The sequence below is a fragment of the Plodia interpunctella genome, chromosome 13 (assembly GCF_027563975.2).
Source record: "Plodia interpunctella isolate USDA-ARS_2022_Savannah chromosome 13, ilPloInte3.2, whole genome shotgun sequence".
NCBI classification, from domain to species: Eukaryota; Metazoa; Arthropoda; class Insecta; order Lepidoptera; family Pyralidae; genus Plodia; species Plodia interpunctella.
In genome coordinates, this window is record NC_071306.1 from 2,258,995 (window position 1) to 2,273,096 (window position 14,102).

Genomic DNA, 14,102 nt, shown 5'->3' on the forward strand with positions numbered 1-14,102 from the left:
GAAGGGTTCCAAGAAGGCTGGCAGCTCTGAACCGCTATGGCAATCCTCTGTGCAAAGTAACTGCCCGCCCTTGGATCGCCCGTTATACCTCACGGAGAAGCGCTGAAATCTCAGTCAAAATGGATTTTGCCTCAGGACCCTATGGGCCCATCGTCTCAACAGTAAATGATTCAATTTGCCAAGTTATGTCTTAAGGTTAATTCTTGGTACACTTTAGCTGTTCTAAAGCCACGGTGAAATAAAAAAATTGAAGATCCATGAAATAAAAAAAATGAAAAAAAAATGTGAATGAATAAATTGTAGTTTGTCTTAGCTCACTTATCTTCACTCGGCTTTATAAGTGTACAAGGGAGAGTTTTTGAGATTGTCCAATCTAGAGTTGTAAATACCTGTACATAACATTTACAAGGGTTTGGGTAAACATTATGAATATGGTTGTATGTAGACAAACTTCCAAGTGAAGCGGTGGTGGTGTAATGGCTGAGACTTGTGGGTCGGATCCTGGGACCTTATATGTGATTATATATGCCTTAACTATGTGGATTTCATCGACCACCACTTGCTTCCGGTGAGGGAAAACATCATGAGAAAACCTATACACCGGTTGATTATTAACTAATGTGAAAGGCAATGACAAACCACTCCATTAATAGTGCCAAGAAAATTGTTGTGTGTGTTTCATCCCACGTAATGACCACGACCCTCAGCCAAGAGAAGAAAGAATACAAAGTTCCAACTATATATTGAATATTGATTCGTTCAATACCTACAAATGAAAACAATATAACGCAGTTGATGTTAATCCTTTGAATAACTAATTTATCTTGTGTTTACTGCCTATTATTAGCTTTATAGAGCGATAATATTTTATAGTTCTTCATTAGTGTAACAGTTTTATTGCATCTTATGTAACGGTATTACTAATGTTATGAACATATGGTAGCATCAATGATGAAATATTGTGGATTCGTTCTAAATTGAAAGGTTTTTTGATGGAGGACCTGGTTTTATCTATCTATATATATATTGAGTATAGATATATAAGTGGAAGGATTTAGGGCTTTACAACTCATGAACATAGATAAATCCTTTGTTCAACCGCCGGACATGTGTAGCTATAACTATACAATAGAGGTACTACGCATTTGTGAGATAAGATAGGTTTTCTTTACATCGATTTCATTATTTGATGATATCAAAATAAAGGATTTATTTCTACTGAACTTAATAAAGAAGGCAATTAATATAAAAGAAACTATACAGGTAGCTGTAAACTTATAGGACTATTTATTTATTTATATATATATATATTTCACGTGATCGAAGAAGAGATTGGTAATTCACCAATAAATGCTTTTAATGATAAATATGTGAGATATTCATAACTACATACAGTACAATAGACATCAGTGAGTGGTTACAAGGACTTTCTTGTCCACTTGAATACATTGAGCAAATTAACATTGAATAAAATACCCAATGAATTCAAACAAACACCTTCGATTTATCGGAAAGATCTAGAATAAAGTGTTAGGTACACAATCCACCCACAATTACATTAAGGATCGGTATATATTCCCTTCTAACCCTGTTTAAATGGTCTGTATATTTTCAGATGAAACTTATGAGAATAGAGTTTAAGAAAGCTGAACTAGCAAAATTAATATCATGTAAGTAAATATTGTTTTAACTATTTGTGGTATCAGCTTTATACTCTTTCCATGTCAAAAGTGCAATCATGATGATGAGTTTTTGCGTAAAATTCCACATAATCGTGATACATACAAGCTGCATAATATGCAGCTATATCGAATGCATATGCAGTGCATACGCATTCGATTTATACTAACCTCAAGTCACAAGTCGAAAGTACAAAAATAACTCTGTTTAAATTCAGGAAAACAACAATTTCGTTTCCTCTAATTAAACTATTATCGAGCTAGAAGTAGCCATTAGTCTCGCAATGTACTGCATCTATACAATATTTTTAACGAAAGAACCTTTATAGAGGGGAGGATTCTTTATGTTTAACAAACCCATGGGTGGTATCCCATAAGATCGATCCATATTATTAGACACCGGGGAGGTGACATCTCAAACAACTTGTCAAGTGGAGTCAGCTGTTTGCCGGCGGGTAGCGGGACCTCCCACCCGGCAATGGAAACAAATAAGTTTAGGGTTTCAACGATAACGTGGAGTCATGACATTGAAACTCCACGTGGATCGTGTTTTCGTGACTTGACAATATATATTATTTATTACACTAATAAAATCACGTTTCCATCTGTTCTGGAGTGTTGGAGTTTTTCTAGAATTAATCAAATCATGTGATCAATTACAGATAATGTGAGTAAAGACTAATTTCCTCCACCTGTTCTAGTTCTTCTTCATTATTTTTTCTTTATCTTCTAATCTCATCTTCCTAAAAGGTAAACGAATGAACGCAAATATTTGTTACGGTTTAGGAAACGCTATAAGAAATAATGGAATAATTACAGGGAACCTTCATAAACAGGACAATTAGCAAAAGATAGCTAAAGGAAGGTTGAATTACGATCAATCCAGAACTGAACCTGTAATAGCTCCACTATTCATGACTTGTGCACTAATTACAAGCAATTTTACACTTTACCACATTGACACAAAGACAATTATAGATCGTATCACGGGAGCAGATGGTAAAAACAGCTGTGTAGGCGAACATAAACAATTAAATGGCCGTGAACCTATAGTGTGGTGACTTGGAGACAGCAGATTTTTTATTACGTGTCGAGGTGAAGACAACACAGAGCATCATGTAAATGGAAAAGGCCTTTGTTTAAAATAAGAGGTTAATCAAGAATTTACTGTGACAATATCTTATAAATAACGATCCAATGAAACGTGAAGTTGATTCCGGATGTGTTTGTCTGTTAGATAATTTAAAACTTTTTGCCTGACTTATATTCAAAAGTGAGTATGACGTGATAAAAATCATCAGACATCTTTTGTATTGTTTTTGCTTTTCTAAAAAGTACCACGATCATATCTTTATAATTGTGGAGCAAAATATAAATCTCTCAAAGGCTTCGAGATACAAAGACTGGGGTCGTTAGTCGCGTCTTTTCAAAGAGTTTTTGTATGAGTTGAAGCACGAATTGATTACAATCACTAAGAGCGACAGGTTCTTCGTCGGGTCTAATACTGGTTGGACCGGTTGGATTTGTAGGTCTCTCGACACGTAGGTCTTCCGTGTACACAGATTTAACCTGAGTTTTATTATTAAGTATGTTAATGCAATGTTTTGAAACTCATCGTATTGAAATGAGCGTAGTTATAGTTAGTTCATATTTATTGATAAAGTATATCTAAAAATGATGTAATGATAGGCCGTTACGGCTATTCTTTACTATTACTGTCACTTTCATAAATTTTTATTCACTAGGTATTTATTAATTATTCATTGGCAGAGTTAAGTTTTGAAAAGTGAAGTTTCTCTTTTGCTCGTTGAATACAAAATGTGATATTTTGTAACGCGTAGAACTTACGCTGAAGTTAGTTAAGTTCATTCATCCATAATTCATACCTGATAGGTATAAAAATAAAAATGATGGTTAGCGAATTAGATTCAAATATCCATAAATTATAAGGGATAGTGTTTATCAAGTTGTACTTAATAATATTTCTGAAAATGAACAATTCACCAAAGGAAATTCTAGTAACGTAGCAGAATAACTAAAATACAATTTTCAGCTGACAATGATTAACATCATTGTTAAAAGATATCACACTATTCTTATTAATCAGCAATGAAGCGTTGCTCAGCTGACAGGCTACAATAACAATGCAAGTAATCTCTACGCAAATAGTTCTTTATAGTTTATCTTATAATAGCAAGAACTTTTCGACGAATCGCTGAGATGTAAGATGCAATACCACGCATTTAGATGTACGCCATCCACACCATATGTATATTACCATATTTGTTCAATTTTAAACAAAAGATAGGATAAATCGTCATTGTCTATGTATAATTCTTGTATTCATTTTAATTTGTACTTAAGCATTTCCGTGAAATAAAGTTATTAAGTATAAACTTTTTCACGCACCTTCGCTCGTTGGAGTTTCGCTTTTCATTTTCATTTCACCCCATTAGGAAAGGGGTGCAATGGACATTTGAATATTTCAAAATTATTTTAACTTCTCTGCAATATTTGAAGTTATTACTTTCAGCGGTTACCATCCCAGCAGTTGGATATCATGTACCTCTCTCGCCGCTTTAAATTTTTAGAAAAAATACTGTGGAAATTTCTCAGAACGCAGAACAGAACTATTCTGTCATGCCTTCATAACATTGCGAAAATTATTTAAAATAAATTAAATAAAAAATAAATTAAATAATCACACAATTTAAGTTAAACGTAAAGTAAGTTTGTTATGGGATGATAATACAAAATTTTATAACATATACACAAAATGCTTAATGCCCAGAGTCAACATGAAAAAGTCGTGTCGAATAAGTAATACTTTATTTGATTTTCGGTGCGAGAGACCGGCGACATGTTCCATATTAGGCCACAGGGGCCTAGATATACTAAAACATGTTCGAATTAATAAGCCCATAATTTGAGTAGAAAAATATATGTTTTTATACAAAGAGGCTTCTCCAATTCTACTTACTTATCTATTACGCAGCGGGGCTTTATCTTGTAATTTTGTCTGAACGTATTCATTACCAGTCGGTCATTTAACCTTGCTTGAAGGTGTTCAAGAGCAAAAAAATTAATTAGTAGCTAGTCTAATTTAATAAACTGATAATGTAGCTACTTATAATTATGTAAAAAACATGGAAACTAAAAACAAATAGCCAAATGAGCCTATTAGTAAGACTAAATCTGCAAAGAATCTGTTGTTTATAAATGCTTGATTAGATTTGCCAGTGATGTTACTTAGTATTGAGATCTAAAATAAAAGCCAAGAAACAGAACGAGAGGCATGATAAGTAGAAACTCCAACGTCACGTGTTAGTTAAAGAAGTTACTTCGAAGACATATAATGAAGATCAGCAAACAAAGTATGAAACACGACGCAAGCAAATATTGCATCAAAACAGTACAGTCGTCTTCTCAATTTATCATGTTACGTTGAGCTGTATGGGGTGGTAATAACGACTAAGCTATGATTTGGGTAGGTCTATCTGATGTGTTGATGGTAGTCCTATTTTTGCAGAGATCTGTGATAGGTCGATAAATATCCTCCAGTATTTGCGTATATAATAATCGGGTTAACATTCGTGCAGAAATTTGATGGATGACGCATTACTTCCAGTTAGAATTAGTGAAAATCGATAAGGATTAACGTTAGATCTACGTAGCTAAGAAAACAAGCAGGCTACAACAATCATTTTTATTATATCTCTGCGCATTGGAAATTGAGTTGGATGGAGCTGCGGGCAAAACCTAGTAATAAATAATTACAAATTCGGAGGTAATGGAAATATTTTTTGCATACATTTAAGAAGATTAACAGCAGATAAAGAAAGATTATCACTCTGTCGTTAAAGATCAAAGTATCAAACTAAAGTTTGAATAATAATTGCGTATGAAACTGTCATCGATCAAACGATATGAAATTTAATGTTGCCCATAAAAAAATCAATCGAGTAGATTTTAGAATTTAAATTAAATCGATACAAAAAGGTGCGAATGATTAAATCATTGAACCGCAACCCGTGCAAGTGTCACTGGCCGAGCATACTCGTATCATCAAGGATGGAGGGGGTGAACGAAACCCAAGTAGGTGTCGATATCGATCGCAGGTCAACGAAACATGTTGCAGTCAATTGAAGCGATTAGGACTTGTTACAGATTAAGTATGTAAAGGTAGATTATATAGCGTTAATAAATAGACGAAAGAATAACGTAAAAAATAATAATTCTCACACAAGCGTTTATTGTCGTCAGAGAGATCTTGTTTCAAAACAACGCGTGAAGTGTGTGTGTGCAGTCCACCATTAGATTTAGCTTATCACAAATTATTGTTAAGCATTAGAATTAACTACCAACAAAACTAAACGTGTAAAGAAAATTTTAGCTCAATAGTTTGAAGATTGAAATTCAAAATTGAATTGCAAGATTTCACCATATAGTTAATTAAAAAATTCTACAAATAATTTTTTTACATTTCATTTTCTTTCTATAACATATTTAATAGAAACTCTAGCGTTAACATTTATAATAGTTTATTCTAAAACTTCTGAAGTAACTGGTTGGTAATCGAATATTTCGTTCTTAAAAGTTTTCAGTTACTTATTTTAAATTCCATACCGGCATTGTAAAATGCCGGTGACTTCGTTCGCATAATCTATAATTTCAGATCATCATCTGAAATTATAGATTATGCGAGTTCACCTTTTCTTCATTAGAAAATCATCATTTTCTAATGAAGAAAAGGTGAGAGCTTTGATCAACGTCCGCGAGAAAGTTACATACAAATCATTATCACTATTTATTATACTTTTAAATGTAAATTACGAGAAAGGATAAGATTGTCGAATCAACTCCTTTCTCTCATAATAAACGAAGTTTGAGTTTTCATTACAAGGTTTGTACTGATAGTGCTCGGGGATATATACCGAGATAATAAAACTTTAAATTTTCAAGGTCAAAATCACACTTTAATAAACTTGATGCTATTTTGGGTACCTATGTTATTAATCGCGGAAATATCATAAAAGTATTCAGTATTCCAATCAATGTGACTAAGCATAAATGTCGATGTCAACGATTCAACTGAGGCAATTGTATCAGTTGAAATGATCCAACTGACTTTGATCTCTAGTATTTCTATAGTTTCTTCGAAACTACACTACTTTCATCACTGTAGGTTCTTCAAGCGGACTAAAGAAACTGTGACCATTTGTTCTCAGTGATGTTTCTAACGATCAAAGACATTCTGAAATACCTAATACAAAAATTTGTATGAAATTTAATTCTTCAATCAACAAAAGAAGGTCAAAGTACAGCAAAAGCACTCGAACGAATAATGTTGGAAGTCTTCCATTTTTTATTACTTTCTCTAAATTCGCTTATCGCTCGTCGCAGCTGCGAGCCCGAAGGCTAATAATGTTTCGAGGCACCTCCACATTACTCGGTTACTGGCCCCGAACCGCAGCGTCCTCGCAATAATACGATGATTCACCAGATTTATGTAGTTAAAAATAAATACAGGAATTTAGCTCAATTGGGTCAACGACGGATAACTTTGCTGATGAATTTTCTCTGAAGCTGAAAGGATTTATTAGCCTGTATAAAATTCCAGCGTAAAATTTAAAATTTCGTGGATTTTCTCTATTCTACTTAAGGATTAATTTTATTTTAAAGTACCGACCATCAATGTTTCTCACAATTGCTACATTAGACCATAATAAATCTGGTAATTTGCAGGATGTGGACAAAATGACAAATTGTAATTTAAATGTAATTTTTTAATATATGTATAAGACCTACATTTGTGAATTGACGTCCTTGGAGAAAAGACTGCGGTGAAGTTTGTTGCGCCGCTTCTTCCTCACCTGCGCTTTGGAAGCCGGCAGTAGACTTAGTTTAAGTAATTTTTTGACGTTAATAAGTTATGTATATCATCCTAAATTGAATAAAGAATTTATAAAGAAAATATCGTGACCATTTGAATGAAATGAATCAAACAAATCGAGTCAAAAATATTTAAATCTATCATTGCTATCGAAAAGCGATCTTATATTTAGTCAAGGACGTTTTGAAGTTGTTTGAATGTCTATAAAAAAATAATTTTCCAACCATTACTTTATGATGCGGAAATAATTACTTCTACCTTAATTATTCAACAACTGAAAAGTATGAAATTTTGTTAGCTTCGCGAGACAGCCCTACAGTAGAGGGATGCAAAAAGATTGGCGCGACAGACGCGACGTTAAATAATCTCAATTTACAAAAGTCGTCGACATTAAAATACAAATATACTGAAAGAAAAATAAATCATAACAGCCCCTAAATTTAAAATGCGTTAATAATAAATAAAAGACATTTTGATCTGTTTCTTTTAAATTTTTGCGACAAATATGTTATGTATAGTACCTAAGTATACCTAAGTATGTATGTTTTGTTTTCAGAACCTAAGTTTTAAACACGACTGTAATAAATGATGTTGAAGATGGAACCGCTGGAGTTGTAAATACAATTAAGAACCCAAAACCAACCCAAGTTATTTATTTCTATTGAATCTAACTTCAAACTAATGAGACGGGGTGGTAGACGCCACATGGAGGTAGTGATGTTCCTAGGAGAGGATATAAAATTGCAGACTAGACGGGAGTCTCGTTCACGCACGTCTAGACGGGGAGATGGTCCAGACTCCTTTATTGCTTCAAAATGAATGGCTTCGTTTGCTATGAAATTGTGAAAATGAACGGAGTAAATCGTGCAGCATATATTATATACTCATTTTTTTTCACCCCATCATTTGTATTATTTTGTATCTATCTTTGTTTATATTTCGAAGTACGTAATCTGTTTATTTTTTGCGTAAGAGACGAAGATCCATCAAAACATCAGTTTGAGGTTTCAAACTTTCTCATTTATATTATTAGTACAATTTGTTCGGAGTGATTTTTGTGAAAATAATTTTAAATTCTCGGTTGTCGCATTAATTATGAGAGGCAAATTTTGCAACATTTATACACAACACACAACAGTCATATCTTTGCCTGAGCGATGGTATATTACCAAATATAGTCAATAAAAAGTATGACTTATGCAAATAAGATGATTACGACAATGGACTACAATAGAAAAGGGAAGTACATTATGCGCATACGCAACGCAATTTGCTATTAATTATAGATTTACGGCGCATTATGATAGAAAGTGCGTCGTAGATCCTTACAAAGGGTTTCAGAACAACGGAAATATTCTTCTTGAACCCGTTGGAGTTTCGCCAACGCGTCTGATTTGAGTCTTACATATTGCATACTTCTTTAGACATCAAATTATACAGCGCGGGATTGGGCAGCTTTACGAGGAAATTGTTTATTCACCCTTTGTGCATATTAAATTTCTTGAGAAGAAATTTGAGGATATATAATAGTGAATACAGAATATTGAATTAATTAGACTCATAGTCAAAATTTTGCGCCCTTGGACTTGTCCGTGAAAGTATGAAAATCAGAATATTAAAATAGAAAAATTTAGTAAACTAGGTCGCTAGTACAGAAGTCAGTTCAAAAGCGATGACGAATCCCGTTATTGAAATGGTCTAGATACTTTTTATTCATTGAAATGTGTGTAACTAATGGCATAGGTTTTAAACGAGCAGCAATTTTGAGTAATCAGTGTCAAGCAACTGTACAAATACTGTGACACTTTTAGAGGACACTCTTTGTCGGGAGTTTATTTTGAACTTTTAGTTCTGATCTAACTTACTTTGATTGTTTGGTGAGTGTCTGAAAGGTAAGATAGAGATACTAGGCTTAATAAAGACCGAAAGATCACTAATGACATTAAAAAAAATACTGAACATTTTTAACACACCGACAACCTTGAAATTACTTTTTTTTATATTTCAGATGTAAATATACATGAACAAACTTTAACACCAATGTATAACAATCATAACAATGTTTCATTTAACACATCGACAACCTTGAAGTTTTTTTTTATATGTCAGATGGAAATACAATACATCTGAAATATTAAAAAAAACATGCACAAACTTTAACACCCGTGCATAACAATCGTACAAATGCAATGTAATGCATATTAATCAAACAAGAGAGAGGATACAAAATAATGTGGAAGTTAGTTTGTCTAAGCAAAGAGTTGAAACCTCTGAAACGTAAAACCGTTCTCTCAGCCTTCAGACTAACCTAAGGTGAGGTCACTGACCTACTAAAGGTTGTCTTGTCGCAGCACAATGAATTGTGACAATAAAAATTCCCAAGTCTCGTAATATAACAAAATTTATTTTAGCTTCGCTTTCAAGCAATATATTATTACCTCGCAGAAGCTTAACAATATCATTTTTGCAAATACAATTTCACTAATAGGTTTCATGTTACAGAAGCAAATTAAACTTCCATCATTTTTCAGCTGTGAGCCCAAATTATTAAAAAACACATTTCAGAGATCTGTTCTTTTTACGTATTTAAAATTCCAGAGCAAGAATATTATTAGGGTCAAAAGATAATAAATTGGGACATGTTGAAGATGAAGTAGATGAATGGATCGTACGGATATAAATACCTTCTAATAAAACAGAATTCAAAAGGAAAAAAAAACAACATCGGTTGGAATCGACGACCTCGGTGGCGCAGTGGCAAGGTTCTTGCCACTGAACCGAGAGGTCCCGGGTTCGATCCCCGGCCCGGGTCTTGGATGTTTATCTATATATGTATTTGTTATAAAATATAGTAACGTTGAGTTAGTATCCCATAACACAAGTCTCGAACTTACTTTGAGGCTAGCTCAATCTGTGTGATTTGTCCTAATATATTTATATTTATTTATTTATTTAAATATTAAATACATCTAGACTGGTTTCTAAACAACCGTGTTTGCAGAATTTGACAAGTTTGTTTCAGATTGTAATTTTAACTTATGTATTTAGTTTAGTCTATAAACTTTCACTGCGCCGGTCCTTGTTGACCCCAGGCAGCGGACAAAGGTTAAAATGTGGCGATTTCTCTAAACAGATATTTTGAAACCGGTTGTGTATAATTTTCAATCAATGTTGAATTCGACAAATTAATTTAGAAAACAAATTTTCCATTTACGACTAAAACGGGCGATTATACGATCACCAGATATTAATCTGTAACTATATTAGCATTGTTGTAATCAAATTTGAGTAAATATTTTTAACAATTCTCTAAATTGGATTAAACCTACATAAGTACCGTAAGTACCTACTACGTAAGTAGGTACTATACAAAGATAATGTTCAGACATAATGGGGGCCACAAAACCCACAAAGGAAGTGATTGAAACTCTATCTGCAGGGTTATGTTGAATATGACTCTTCTTAGCTATATGAAAACAAGGGTCATGATAGGTTCTAAAACATTAAGTAAACACTATCTTAACAAAATGCTGCAGTAAGCAGTTTATATGTAGAAAAGTTATTCTAAAGAAATGCACAAATACTACGAACATATTCCACGAAAAAGGTCGACATACTACACAAAACCTGGTGTGGGTGTTGGTGTTAACTTACTTTTTCACTTAACTATTGAAGTGCACAATAGGACGCTCAATGAATTTAGTTTTGCTACAAGAAAAAAATAGCAATGAAGTATCATTCAAAGTTTCTTTTGGAACTGCTTTGTTAGTTCAATCAGAGAGGATGTCAAAAAAATATGAACTAAATATTACAATAAACTACAAAAAATGATACTTTACAGGTAATATTGTGAAATCCTAGGATTACAATATGAAAATAAAAAGTGTCGTTAAAGATTGAGACGTCTTTTGTTTTGAAGATAGCTTTGTTATCGGCACAATAATAAATAGTCGTTTCTAGACTGTTTGGTGCAAAAGTGAAAAGCGGTTTATCACCTCTGATTATGATAGTTATCAGTCTATTACACTTAAGTAGGTTATGGATTAGTTCATTGACATAATGATATCTGAAATTAGAATAACAACGCAATTTGCATTAAATTGAAGCAGGAAGTACAAAGGAAACATGCAAATATTTGTAACTTAAGATGCTTGAAAGCGGAGATTATGGATTGTTGTGACATGCTCAGCTTGGTAGTAGGAGGACGGACACGTGTTATGAATTTCATTGTCAAGTTCATCTTTTGGTTTCATTCACCAGCAATAATATAAGAATGTTAACCTCACGTAAACAAAATGCTTGTTTTCGGCATCTTTGCTTGCATTTAGTATTAAGAATACTTATACCATATTTGCAGATAGAGGATTTGAATAGGATTCGAACAATAATTGTGGTGTTATTTGAAAACTTGAAAGGCACAAAAATCCACACCTACATCACCTACATGTTAACATAACTGTTCAATAAGTATACATTTGCTAGGTCAACGGTTGTGACCGCAAAAAGTTGAATCATAGTGTCATGTAGTGCTATACTGAGCACCAGAGCCGGTACCGTTAGCAGGGGATCAGAGAACCATAAGAGGTACCGCTATGCGCCTTGTACGGCAGCCGAATTATAACTGTATCTATCTGCAGTGGAAGGCTGTTGTCTTGGGGTTCAGTGGGACGTATGCAGCTCATATAACCAGTGAAATCGTGCGACAACGCCGAATGACCATCTTTTGAACTTCATCTTTTCCACTTGTGTCGCAAGCCTGTTACGTTGCTTATGTTTTGCTAGTGATAGTCTATAACGATGCGTTATCTACAAAAAAGTTAATAATTGTATTGAATATTGGCTAAGCCATTTATTATGTGCATAGTGTATTATTTTTACTTGCTTATTGCCTTTATTGTCAAATATCTTAAATTCAAAATCTTATAAGTAATCTATTGAAAAATAAAGATAGTGGTCCCAGAATACTACCTTGAGAGACACCCATTTATCGAAAAATTAAAAGGAAATTGTTCTCTAGTTTCGGACGATTCCGAATCTAAAACAAATCCAATTGTTGAAAATATTTTTCTCAAAGAAGTTAATCGGAAAATCCGAGAAAAAACTTGTAACGAAAATTCCGATTGAAGTGACATTGACATTAATGTCAGCAGTTATTTTAGACTGTAATTTCGTTGTGAACTTGCCTGTTTAGGTCGTGTACCCGCATAGGTTATGTACCTATCTATGTACCTACCTAATATTTGTAAAGTAGGTAAATTTATACCATTATTTTATTCCCATAAAATTATGTATAAGCGATTTTACAGTGGGTGAAATGAAATTATTTGTTCGCCAAATATGTATAAAGTCCATCCAAAGGTAGCATTTCAATATAAATTTTATTAAAGGGGTGTCAATGATAGACCTTCTTCTAAAAATGCATTCAGACATCGACACATTGTATACAATTCACCAATATTATGATTTTTCATATCACTATCAGTATTATATCGGCGGCTTCGTTCTTACTTTGACAAACTGCAATTTTGCTAATAATAATGACTAGAAACCGAACGTTCTAGTGTATTTATACGTTTTAAATTAAATACACGCAGATATCGAACGAAACTCGCCAAAAATACTTACCTTCTGGCACAGTAGTGAACGTGTAATTTTAAAACTTGGAGAAAAAACTCTTTGCTGTGACAGAACAAGGGCTCGCCACAAAACACTGTGCACTAAATATTACGCAGAAGAGGCAATAAGATCTTTAAAATAACTGCACTAAATATAGCCAACGATTGCGATAACGAGAATGATTTTTGGGAGAACGTAACGCACGTCTGACGAACTTAACGTCCACACGCGAACAGTGCTCCGTCGCCCGCTGTGCTGCCGCGGCGTAGCCAGCTTGTCAACAAACAAAGAGTTCGCTTGCGGCCGTTTGCGCATGCGCAAAGACGCCACACGCACACAACACAAGCGCGTGTGAATGAACACGTAAACATTGAGTATATTTGTAGATTTCGCTATAATCATTCTATTTCGCAGCAAAAGTGTTCCGTGGAACGCTTACTACGCAGTACATCCATGCGAGAGCGTAGCCGCAGCCGAAGACAAACGGTGTCGTTTCAAACCGTTATTTGCCCAGATCGGTTACATTGGAAAATCAGTCGCAGTTACACGCACCATAACAATAACAACCTTATCAGCCTCGTTATCAGCAGACCGACAGCTGATTGTAACGTGTTCGTTCTAATGAATTTTGGTAACATACATGAAAAGTAACAGATAATTGGGCTCTGTTTGAATGGAGTCTAAATAAAACTAATAGGTAACGTAATCCAGAAAATATTTGTCTGGTCTAGAAAAATGATTTGAATAGGAAACGATGACCAGAAACAAGCGAAAAGACAATGGTAACGAAAGAAGACTTTGTCTAGGTTTAAGTTTGATATTTTGAATCAATATTTTTGACTATTGGGGTCACAGTAAACGTGGTGTTGGTAGTGATAATTGACGTTTTACAAGCAAAAATACAACTTATGTAT

At 33.8% G+C, this 14,102-nt stretch overlaps 1 protein-coding gene across 6 annotated transcripts in view; it reads right to left on the reverse strand.

Moving 5' to 3' along the window:
* Ypel (Yippee-like) overlaps positions 1–14,102 on the reverse strand; it is a 71,441-nt gene that overhangs the window by 22,132 nt on the left and 35,207 nt on the right. Inside the window, exon 1 of one of the 6 annotated variants that reach the window (XM_053753114.2) lies at positions 13,198–13,472. The exons of 2 other annotated variants lie outside the window; for them this stretch is intronic. The gene's annotated coding sequence lies outside the window, so the exon portion shown is untranslated. Of the gene's footprint in view, positions 1–13,197; positions 13,473–14,102 lie in introns of those variants that run through there. 3 more of the 6 variants (XM_053753116.2, XM_053753112.1, XM_053753113.2) reach the window with 3 other exon arrangements.